Source organism: Puma concolor, chromosome E4, assembly GCF_028749965.1.
Source record: "Puma concolor isolate L17-30 chromosome E4, mPumCon1.1.hap2, whole genome shotgun sequence".
NCBI lineage: Eukaryota > Metazoa > Chordata > Mammalia > Carnivora > Felidae > Puma > Puma concolor.
The window spans coordinates 15570110-15582720 of NC_141683.1; the positions used below are offsets into that span (position 1 = coordinate 15570110).

Consider the following 12611-nt stretch of genomic DNA (forward strand, 5'->3'; position numbering starts at 1 on the left):
GATGAGACCTTCTGCCCAAATTGCCCCCATGAGAGCCGGGGACGCGTGACTGTTTTTAGAAATAATTTTTAATTGATTTTGTAATTAACAGTTCATCTACAATATTGATGCATGCATCCTTGGACTGATAGGAGGGAAATTGTTTTCAACAATGAAGTTGTACTTTCCTATTTGTCTTCATAATGGAGTTTAGCATTGCGTACTTTTAATCGCGAATGTAGCCCCTTGCTTACCACACCATTCACCTCTTTTTTTTTCCTAGTCCCCTGTGAAACTGTAAAATATGATTCTTTATGACAAGTGGCACTGTTGATGCAAACTCTCAGATACCCCCTGTCTGCCTCTCTAGAAGAGAGTCAAAGTGGGAGACAGGAGAGAAAATTTTCCAAGAACACGTTAGTTTGCATGGACTTCACATTATAACATCTCTCATAATTAGGGGAAAGATTTCACAGCAGTGCTTTGGGGAAGAATTTGTGTTTGGTAGTTATACAGTGATTCTAATTTAAAACATATACTTGGTTAATTATTTTTAAAATACAGCAGGCATGTTTTATATCTTTTATATTACCTACTGCTTTTTAAAATTGTTAACTAATGAACGCTAAAACTTTATCAAAATTGTTAAAATCTTATAATTTTAGATGCTAGATATATACTTTCCGGCCTGAATTAATTAGGAGCAGCATTTCTGTCCGTTGTTTAGAAGTGTAATCATTAATGTTTTGATATGTAAATATTCGAATCTCGCAGACTGCTGTTGGGAGGAGGAAGTGACCTACTTTAGAGCCATGACTGGTGATTATAAAGTCTTTAAAGAGCTCGTTAGTTTGCTTTTCTTGTTTAAAGCCAGACATAGTGAACAGGCCCTCTCTCTTTTTCTCTTGTACTGTTAGTGAGTAACACTCACGCCGAAAATTTGGCCTTGTCACAGAGTTTTTCTGCAAGTGATTGTAACTTATTTTTTAGCTTCTCAATACCAAGAAAATTAACTGAACCAGAGTCCATGAAAAGGAGTAAAGATTAAGTACTTTAAGGACTATGTTGATGTGTAAATTGTGCCACCTCTCTTGGGTTGTATGCATATGGCCCTTTCCTCATGCATGCGTCCTACGCGCCCCACCATTTTAGCATGGGATAAACCACTCAGAATATCTTTTTTTTTTTAATTGTTTTCATGTTTATTTATTTTTTTTTTGAGAGAGAGAGAGAGAGAGAGAGAGAGAGAGCACGCGCACGCGCACGAGCAGGGGAAGGGCAGAGAGAGAAGGAGACACAGAATCCAAAGCAGGCTCCAGGCTCTGAGCTGTCAGCACAGAGCCTGACACAGGGCTCGAACTCCTGAACCATGAGATCATGACCTGGGCCGAAGTCAGATGCTTAACTGACTGAACCACCCAGGCACCCCAGAAAAGAATTTTTTTTCTCACACTGTCAATATGATGCTACTTTATTCCATTTTTTGGCCAGTATTTGGTTGACAGCAAAAAAGTTGTAGATTCAGTTTTGCTTAGATCCAGCTTAAAAACACATCAGTATGAAAAATGTTTTAATACTTTTCACAGACACCCTAAAAAGCTCATAGATTTTCTTTTAGTATTTAGAAATTTCAGATTAACATCAGTGAGCTTTGGTGCACCAAAAAAAAAAAAAAAAAAATTCTGTTTTAGTGTTATTTATTTAGATACTTAGCATCCCCTCTATGGCTATAGGTGTTAACAACCCTTTTCTCGTTAATCTAAATTTCAGCTTATTTTAAATATCTGTCTTTATTCAATAATTACAAATATTGCACTTATGCTTGGGAAACAGGGAATTGTCTTCTTGATCAAGGCTGTCATATATTTTTGTAGCTCTGTTTCTGGCATGTGTGAATTCAGGAATTCTTACAGCACCAAAAACATCATCAGAAGTACTTTCCTATCTTGAGGTATATGGCCAAAAAATAAAACCCAATATATTATGAACTAATGTTGTAATTCTCACATTCAAAATTTGAAAACCCCAAATAATTGTTCCTATTATTTTTGAAGGTAAAAAACTCACAGTTTCTTAAACTCTAAAATTTCCTACTTTTGACGTTTTTTTTTGTTTTGTTTTTTTTTTTTTGTTTTTGTTTTTATTTTTGAGACAGAGACAGAGCATGAATGGGGGAGGGGCAGAGAGAGAGGGAGACACAGAATCGGAAGCAGGCTCCAGGCTCTGAGCCATCAGCCCAGAGCCCGACGCGGGGCTCCAACTCATGGAGTGCGAGATTGTGACCTGAGCTGAAGTCGGATGCTTAACCGACTGAGCCACCCAGGCGCCCCTACAATTTCCTACTTTTGAATGCCCATGACCTCTTAGCTGATTACCGCATCCCTAATATACTTCTGTGCGATCAAATTTAAAAAGGAAAATCTGGGCCCCAATTTTAACATTGTTATTGCTAGGTCCCAGTTCTCTCATCCATACACCAAGAAGTTAGTCTGATCTCTAGAATCCTTTCCATTTGGGGAATGTTATGATTCAGTAATTAATATTATGTCTTCAGTGGAAAATTTAGTGAAATGTACCAAGCACATTTTGGGTAAGATTACACCATGTGATTCTATTCTCTCTGTTTGGTTCTATTGATTCTTATGTCTAAGAATTTGTTTGACCCTATTCTCACTGTCCCCATGAAAATGTACTCATTTTTTTTTTTAATTTTTTTTTTTCAACGTTTATTTATTTTTGGGATAGAGAGAGACAGAGCATGAACGGGGGAGGGGCAGAGAGAGAGGGAGACACAGAATCGGAAACAGGCTCCAGGCTCTGAGCCATCAGCCCAGAGCCCGACGCGGGGCTCGAACTCACGGACCGCGAGATCGTGACCTGGCCGAAGTCGGACACTTAACCGACTGCGCCACCCAGGCACCCCGAAAATGTACTCATTTTTTTTTTTTAATTTTTTTTTTCAACGTTTATTTATTTTTGGGACAGAGAGAGACAGAGCATGAACGGGGGAGGGGCAGAGAGAGAGGGGGACACAGAATCGGAAACAGGCTCCAGGCTCTGAGCCATCAGCCCAGAGCCGGACGCGGGGCTCGAACTCACGGACCGTGAGATCGTGACCTGGCTGAAGTCGGACGCTTAGCCGACTGCGCCACCCAGGCGCCCCAAAAATGTACTCATTTTTATGTAACAGAAGACTAAAGCAGCTTAAGAGGAAGAATAAACGTTTAGTCTGGTCATTCTCTTTTGCTCAGATCACAAGTGACACCTTCATAGCTGCCCCTCATACCTCATGTCACCCGGCCCTGCCCCCAACCTGGAGCCCTGTGAGCCCAGCCCATTCGAGAATAAACAGAATCATGGTGCCTGGGTAGCTGAGTCAGTAGAGTGTCCAAATCTTGATTTCAGCTCAGGTCACGATCCCAGGGTCATGGGATCAAGCTCCAGGTTGGGCTCTGCGCAGAGCATGGAGCCTGCTTAAGATTTTCTCTCTCTCTGTCCCTCTGCCCCCTCCCCCACTCCTCTCTCTCTCTCTCTCTCTCTCTCTCTCAAAAAAAAAAAAAAAAAGAAAGAAAAAAACTGAAAAAAATAAAAGAATAAACAGAATCTACAGGCTTAATGCTGAGTTTTTATTTCCATACCATACTTCTAGAATAATAGCATCTGTTAATATAAAACAGTGAGTAATATTTTGGTCATCAGTTTCAAATCCTAAGTAATTATAACCACATCCAGATAGTATTTTGTCCATGAGAACAAATGTTTGATGTGTAGAATTGTGATATAATTTCAAGGGATAGAAAGTTTATGATGACTGTAGGAGACTGGAATGAGGGCCATACTTAATCACAATATTTGGACCCTCATAAATTTGACCAAGTGTTTCTCAGTCTTTTTCCATTATCACTGCCTTGGGGTAGCCTTTTTAGATATTTTTTTCTTAATAAGTCCCCGGTGAAATATTAACATTACAAATATGTTACGTATCTGTTTGTGTACTGTATATATATGCATTTTACCTTTTAAAAGGATTTTTTTCACCACTTCCAAATTCCAAATTTTGCTTCCTTCGAGAATGCATGGTTTAGTCACATAACTTTTCTTGTCTGTAAAATGAGGTAGGTGAATTAAATAATGTCTCATATCTCCTAACTGGCCTAAAATTTTTATGTCAGTTACTTTTAAGGGAGAGCAGTGAGTTTGGTCATATATTTTTTGTGTGTGTGTGTGTAGGTGCAGAATTTGTAATATAGAAATATTAACATCTTCATGAATTTGAACAATTAGTGTAAAAGTGAAAAAACCTCTCTAGTCCCTTTGTATCTCCTGGGCCCTTAGACATAATTTTATTCAAATTTTGACTACATTTGGTGATTTGACATTTTAGATATTGACCAAGAGATTATCCTTTTTAAAGAATCTTTCAGTAGACTTTTTTTTTTTCGCTTTTACTGGGGAATCTCATTTGCTTTCCACAACATGCCTGTGAGGTAAACCTGTCCAATGTCATTTTACAGGTAACTGAAGCGAGCTGATAAAGACGTGTGGCCGCCATGAGACAGAGGGCTGGGCCCTCTGTCCCTTGCTATCAATAAGCTATTTCTAGTCCACAAATAAGTATATAGCATGTCTTTAAAAGGGTCAGTGCAGAAGATTACCAATTACAATTTCACATCCGCCAACCTAAATTAGTACTTTCAATGTAGTTTAGAATTTTGCACCCACTTTATCTTGCTGTCTTCTTGGAATTAGAAGAGTATAAAACCACCCTTGAAAGTGACGAAAAAAAGAATTGGAGACAAAATTTTTACTGCATTTATAGCATTTTATAAGAAGTTAGTAATCGTGGGTCTTTTGTGGCAGGTAGATATTTATTCTTAACTTTTACCCAGACCAAACTGTAATTAATACTCTCCTCAAAATCAAAATTATGATTTTACATCTCCTAGTCTACTTTTCTTTGACTTTTGTTCAGATCTGCCATCACTGTTTGGTTTATTTTAATTTTCATTTTTTTAATGTTGATTCATTTTTGAGAGAGAGAGAGAGTAAGTGTGCCACTCAAGTGGGGGAGGGACAGTGAGAGAGGGGGACAGAGGATCCGAAGCAGCTATGTACTGACAGCAGAGAGCATTGACAATGCAGGGCTCAAACTCATGAACCATGAGATCATGACCTGAGCCAAAGTCTGAGACTTAAGCAACTGAGCCACCCAGGCACCCCTAATTTTGTTTAAGATGATATATTTGATTTGAAGCGGGTGGTGGATTTATTCAGTGTAACCTTTCATACATATTAGAACTTCATACATATTATGATATTTCAAATTTTTATGTGCAAAGTAAAACTGGGTTTTTAAGTGTTTCTTATCATATTTAGTGATCACTATGCCCTGACGTGGTGTGAGAAATATTTGCGGCAAGTGTCTCTGTGCTTCCGACTGGGTAATAAGCACATAAACACTCTGCAATTGCTCTCCTTCTAGGGAATGACATAATATAACTTTATTTTCATTTACAGGTCTTAAGATAATGACGAATCCCTTACAAAAAGGTAACTAGCGTGGTGCAGATCGTTTATGATACTGTGGAATGTTGAAATATTTACCACCCAAGTTGCTATCAACATTCACTTATGGAGTATAATTGTCTTATCGCTTCTAGGAAAACAAGTTAGAAAGCTCCTGGATAAGTAGACACCGGAGGGAGACAGAAGGCCTTAAGTACTTGTAGGGAAATAGAACAGGCCTAGCAGGGAAATCTGACCGTGCAAGGTAAATAGAATAATGGTGACAATAATTTGGGATTTATGAAAGGGAAACCTGGAGGAACTATGGACTATGGATCTGTACTTTAACATTTGATATAAATACAGTAGAAGAGTGATTTGTGTGGCTGGTATAAACATCAAAGTCTGGCTCAATGGAGCAAGAAATGAGGAAAACAGCTATCCCAAAAAATACATATGTCTCAGTGGAAAGCTTTAAAATCAATTCTCTTCTTCTCATCATAGTTAAGCACAAAATAAGAATTGCTATTGCTATTTCCAGCATTAGAATTATAACCTTTCTGCATTAGGAAAGACCTAAAAAGTTTTTTGGTCTAACCTCCTCCTTCGTGTGTGAACAGCTTCCTTGGCATATCTGCCAAGTGTCTCTACAATCTTGCTCAGAATATTGCCTAACTCACTAGTTTCTAGAAGGGACCATTCCATCAGAAGTTTCTCACTGTCCCTATCTCTGTCTCTTTTGTACCATTTTAATGTAAAATAAAACACAGAATTTAACGCGCACACACACAACCATATGTATAATTTAATGGGTGTTTTATTTTTTTATATTAAATTTTTTTGTTTATTCATTTCTGAGAGAGAGACAGAGCATGAGCGGGGGAGGGGCAGAGAGAGAGGGAGACACAGAATCTGAAGCAGGCTCCAGGCTCTGAGCTGTCAGCACAGAGCCCGACGCGGGGCTCGAACTCACAGACCATGAGATCATGACCTGAGCCGAAGTTGGTCGCTCAACCGACTGAGCCACCCAGGCGCCTTTTTTTTTTTTTTTTAATTTTTATGGGTGTTTTAGTTTTCTATGGCTGCTCTAACAAATTACTGCAAGTTGGTGACTTCACACAATACATAGAATACTTATTCTCTTTCTGTTCTGGAGATCAGAAGGCCATAATCATGTTCACTAGGTTAAAACAAGATGTAGACAGAGAAGCAATCCTTCTGGAGGCTCTAGGGGAGGTACTGTTTCCTTGCTTTTTTCATCTTCTAGCGTGACATTCCTTGCATTGCTTGACACGTGGCACCTTCCTCCATCTTCAAAGCCAGCAGCATAGCATCATGAGTCAGTGTTAACATTGCCTCCTTCCGTTGCCTCTCTTTTATAAAGACACGTTTGATTTTATTGACGATCTTCCTGGATAATCTAGAATAATCTCCCATGGCCGATCCTTACTGGCAGCTGCAAAGTCTCCTTTGCCGTATCAGGTACCATTCAGGTTCCCATGATGGGCTATCTGGATATCTTGGGGGCCATTGTGCAGTCTGTCATGGTGGCTGTATGAGCAAGGAGAAGACACAAAACTTTGCAAGATATCCCAGAAAACCCTCCATGTGTTTCATCCTCATGTCACCCCCCTCCTTTCTCACAAAAGTAACCACTATCCTGTCCTGTTTTTTTTTTATCACTTCCTCACCTTTCATTATAGCTTTATTGCTAAATGTGTATCCTCAGACATAATAGTCTAGTCTTGCCCATTTCAAAACAAATTTTTTCTAATGGATTTTTTTAACTCTCTTTTAATCTAAAAGTTCATCTTTCATTTTCATTTTCTTACAGTTTTTCTGTTGAAGAAGCCAGGGCATGTGACTTGCAGAGTTTCCCACAGTCAGGGCTTTACAGATTGCACACTTCAGGTGCAGTTCACGGTTTCTCTGCCCTTTGCATTTGTGCAAATTGGCGGCTGGATCCAGAGACTTAACCAGACTCGGGAGCAATCCCTATGGCACCTGTAGGAGGTGTGCTGCTCATTTGAGAGGCACATAATGTCTGGTTGTCTCAATGGGATGATAGCAGCTGCTGATGCTCTTTGCCTAAATCTGTTTGTCACTGAGGGTTGAAAAATGATGACTTACAATTTTTTCATCTCTTGTTTTCTTTCAACCATTGGGACACTTACATAAAGTGACACTTTTGTTCATCTCTTATCTGATTACCAATGATACGGTTTACATAGGAGCTTGATTCTTTCCCGTCATTCACCAGTTTTCACAACAAAGAATTGATGGCCTGTCTTTTTCAAATACCATTATAACCAAATGTATTTAAACATACTCAGTGGATTTTAATCAATTGCAATTATAATCCTTTTGGAAGCTCAAATTGCCCTCTTTGGGGTCAGCAGGAATCTCTTCAGGTTGGCTTCTGGAATCTTTCTGAATGATTTAGTAATTGTAGATAGTGTCTTTTCTATCCAGCTTAAGATGTTCTGTTCTTACCTTAAACATTTCCCAGCTGAAGCCTGGAATCTAATTACAATCTGGGTGCTAGGTTGCTCATTGTTCGTTTCTCCATTCCCGGCTTGGCCATCCTTCCTAGGTCTCTTCAGTGAACAGAACTAGGAACACACACAATTCTGATCTCCTGTGTGTGTGTGTGTGTGTGTGTGTGTGTGTGTGTGTGTGTATGTTGGGGATACCTTGTCACTTAGTTTTGTTTGTAAGTGTTGTCTGTGGGTTTTTAGTTTGGCCATTTAGTTCTATTTTTTTTATGTGCAGATTTGAAGAGATTAAACCATTTTGCTGCCACCACTGCCATCTTCCTAGAATCCTGCCTACCGATTTTTAATTAAAAGTTTATGATTGGCATCACTTTTGGAAATTTAGGATCAAGTATCAGTGCTAATCAAGAGCCAGTTTGCATTGTTATCAACAAATGTCCCTCAATTTCCAGCTGATTGCAACCACGAGAGTCACTATTAGACATATATTGCATATAAAACTTTTGAGATCTGGGGCGCCTGGGTGGCGCAGTCGGTTAAGCGTCCGACTTCAGCCAGGTCACGATCTCGCGGTCCGTGAGTTCGAGCCCCGCGTCAGGCTCTGGGCTGATGGCTCAGAGCCTGGAGCCTGCTTCCGATTCTGTGACTCCCTCTCTCTTTGCCCCTCCCCCCTTCATGCTCTGTCTCTCTCTGTCCCAAAAATAGATAAACGTTGAAAAGAAAAAAAAAATAAAAAAATAAAACTTTTGAGATCAAATTATCTTTTAGAAAACAGACCTTTGCTCACTTCTTTTTCCATCATGTTGTGCTTCATTCATTTAGTGATCAGAGAGTCTCATTGGCTCACCTTTCATTTCCCCTATTCATGTAGGCAATTTACAAACACTAAAGAAATCAACACTTGGGTTCCACAGAAAAAAACGGTTACTCTGAGTGTTGATTTATATTAGGTACTAGACTTTGCTCTGAATATGCTTTGCCTATTTTTAATATTCATTTCCACCCTCAAAATTTATTTGGAACCATTGAGAAAGTATTGCCAAGAAAATATTGCCAAGAAAATATTGTCTTCAAGACAGCTCCCAGATAGGATTTGGACATTCTGGAGTAGCTATGCCCATGCCCACAATAGTTAAAATTTTTACCATAGACAAAGGCAGTATTTTATTACAGGTGAAATACAAAAATAAAATCTTCTGCAATGGCTCTGAGTCTCACTGAATTTTGCAGCTGTAGGTGTGAGGATATTCAGCTCTCTTCCCAAAGTAAATGGTCTCAGCTAGACATGTTCCTTTAGGATCTCACTTCACAGAGTAAAATATTGGCACTTAATGAGAGGGTTCTATTTTATTACTAAGTGCTGAAATTTAATATATGGGTGACAATGTATGTATCATTTGAATGTTTGTTATCTTTTGAAATCTGGATTCTTTTAGCAGTATGGTTTTATAGTTCAACAACCCTGGCTTGGCCATAGAAGCACCTAGATGTTTAAAACCACCGAAGATGCCTTGGATCTAGCTCCAATATTCTGATAATAGGCCTGGGCTTGGGCCCAGACATCCTAGTTTTCTTAACCATTGACCCAGTGTTTTTAATGTACAGCCTCACCCTATCTAGTTAGTTCATAAGCCTATGATTCCCTTTATTAAATTTTGCTGCTTTTCATTAGCACAAATACTGGGGCTGTTTCCTTTAAAATATAAAGTTAAAAAGAAACCAGCACTAACAACCAATGCTAAATAATTCCATAAATTAATGCCAGTTCTATTGAGCCTGGCATAAATGTATAAATGTAGCCAAAAGAACAAAACAGAGATTAAAGCCACAGAGCCAGAACTTGAACTAGGATCCCTAATGGAGATTAATATTTTCTTCAGCAGTCTGCCAGCTGAATCATGGTCTAATTAAATAGTTCAGATTTAGTGAGTTTGCATTTAAAGTATTAGCAGATCCGAGAATGGGTAAAGCTAGAATGAGTTAGAATCTTTTCTGTAAATGGGAAGTTAAATTATCATAGTAATTTGATTAAATCATTTTTAAATCTCTCAAGCTAAATCACAGCCTTTAAAGAATAGTTTGAAGTCTTAATTGCTGTTTGTGAGCATATCTCTCTGCTATTTGTTCTCGCCTCATTTCCTGTGACATCCTATAATATATCTCCTGCTGGGCAAGAATAGTGGGGAAGGCAAGGCTTGGGGCGGGGGCTGAAGTGACTGCAGCTCACTTCCGGCTTTTAGAGATCTGCCATGGAGAAGGACGTTTAGATACTTAGGAACAGGACCAAAGAATGGAAGTTGTAGACAGATTTGGGAAGATCTGAAGAGGACACTTCTAATAATCGGTTCTGTCCCTTGTAAAATAGAATGCTCTAGATGCATCTAGAAATGTCTTCATTAAAAATGTTGTAGAGAAGGTTCTTGGTGAAGATGGCAAATTGAATAACATGAACTCAGGGGATAATTATAACTCACTTTTTAAAAAAAGGAAATGCCATGTGCAGCATCACGCATTCTGGCAGCATAATGTGATTCAAAGAAACCTGAGTCAAGCCGAACTGTGACACTACCAGTGCCACATGAAATAAGGCAGTGTCACCCCAAACAGGTACTTAATATGTGGTGTATTTATCATATTTATTCTGCTTTTTTTTTGGTCCGATGGGACAAGTTTTTTCGTGTTAATTTTGTCTGTGAGGATGTAATTCCTCTCTTCCCCACCCATTTATTCCCATTTTCACGCAGAGTGCTTTGAGTTCCGGGACAGATTGAGTAGGTCCCACCTTCTCTCCCTTCCCTTATGTGCAAGGTCTTTTTTCTTTCCTTCTTTCTTTCTTTCTTTCTTTCTTTCTTTCTTTCTTTCTTTCTCTCTCTCTCTCTCTTTTTTTTTTTTTTGGTGTGCTTTTTTGTTTGTTTTTGTTTTGTACCTGGACACTCACCGTGAGTGTGTGTCCGTGCCCATTTCCCTTCAGACAGCATTTAAGAGTAAAAATAGAAAACAAATAGCCCATGTTGTCATCTGCATGACAGTTTTTCCCTCACTAACATTACCAACCGTTAGACATCTTTGACAATTACGTGTGCTGTTGCTATGAGAAGGCACATAGGAAGTGGATGGGATTGTCATTTCTGAAAGGGTCCAGAGTGAAGAGAAGCCTAGCTAGCAACTATCCATAGGGAAAGGCTAGGTTAAGTACCAAGGAATGTCCTGGGTTCCACTCCACCACCAGCAACATTAACCACGTGGGAGAGTTCCTTCTCTTGGCTCAAACAGGCAGGCAGGAGTTGAGTCTTGAGCGGGGAAACACCAATAAGCCTCTCTGTTCCAGATCATTCAAAACTCTTTTAGAGAAGTGTGTTATGTAAATAGTGGTCAGTTTACCAACGATGTGATGAAACAATTTAAAACTGACAGGGTAACAGAAAAAAACAACAAAATACAAACGAGTTTTAAAAACATGTTCCTGGTTACAGCTACCAACGTTTTAATTACTTTGCCATATTTTTTTTTTTATCATATGTTTTTAGCCACTTGGTTGTAAATTACATTTCCTCTCTTTTGTGTGCGTGTGACCTGTTATTTGAATTATATGAAAGATTAGGCTAACTACATATATCTTACAGCTCTGCATTCTCAGAGAACGAGAATTATTAAACGTGAAGAATCCCCCAAAGACTCCATTATGTGTAATTAACAGATAAACTGTCATCAGAATCAATAAAACGTGCTAAATGATTCAAACTTGTATATAATTAAGTGTCTGTTTTAGAGCTACAGCGGTAACTTTTCTTTTTCCTCGCATCTCACATTTCTCAAAAGAATAATTGTGGCAACCCTGTTAACCCTTTCCTTGCCTGATTGAATTAGATTTTTAAATTAGTCAAAGTTCACCTTCACAAATGTGAAAAATATTTCAGAACTCATTAATCTAAAGACTTCATTTGTTTTTCACTAGAAGCAGGCTGTGGAAAGATGCTTTAAAGAACTGTTAATAGGACACTGAAAATCTTAAACGGACAAGCAATTTACTGTGATTTCTGCCTATTCTACAACTAAACATGGTGTCAGATTCAGTGTATTTACATGGTGTTCTTAAAACCTTGCTCATCTACTATTTTTTTTTTTTTTTTACTTTTGGGAAATATGGGCTTTTTGAGGGCAAGGTCATAATTTTAGACAATTTTACCTCCACAGGTAAACTATAATTTAATATAATTTTAATTTAATATAATTTAAAATATTTAAATTTAATATAATATAAAATAAATTTATATATAAATACATATAATATAATATAATATAATATAATATAATATAAATTTAATATAATATAAAATTATAAAAATGTATAATTATAAAATTGTAAAATATAAAATTATTATAAAATTAAAAGGTCAACTTTTAACAGATGACCTTTGATAATTGTTGAATGAGTGAATAAATACATGGATGAGATAATGAATAAAGTAACCAAAATTGTAATCTCTTAAAAGAAATTCTTCTCTGTTTGCTCAGTTTTAGGAGAAAACACACACACACATACACACACTTTTAAATAATGGATTTTTTGCAGTAATTTCCATGTTCTCAATCCATACTGGTAATAATCTACAGTAGGGAAATCTAAGGAAA

The 12611-nt window shown here is 37.9% G+C and overlaps 1 protein-coding gene across 22 annotated transcripts in view; it reads left to right on the top strand.

Moving 5' to 3' along the window:
* ESRRG (estrogen related receptor gamma) overlaps positions 1-12611 on the top strand; it is a 632553-nt gene that overhangs the window by 615506 nt on the left and 4436 nt on the right. The window lies entirely within an intron of this gene.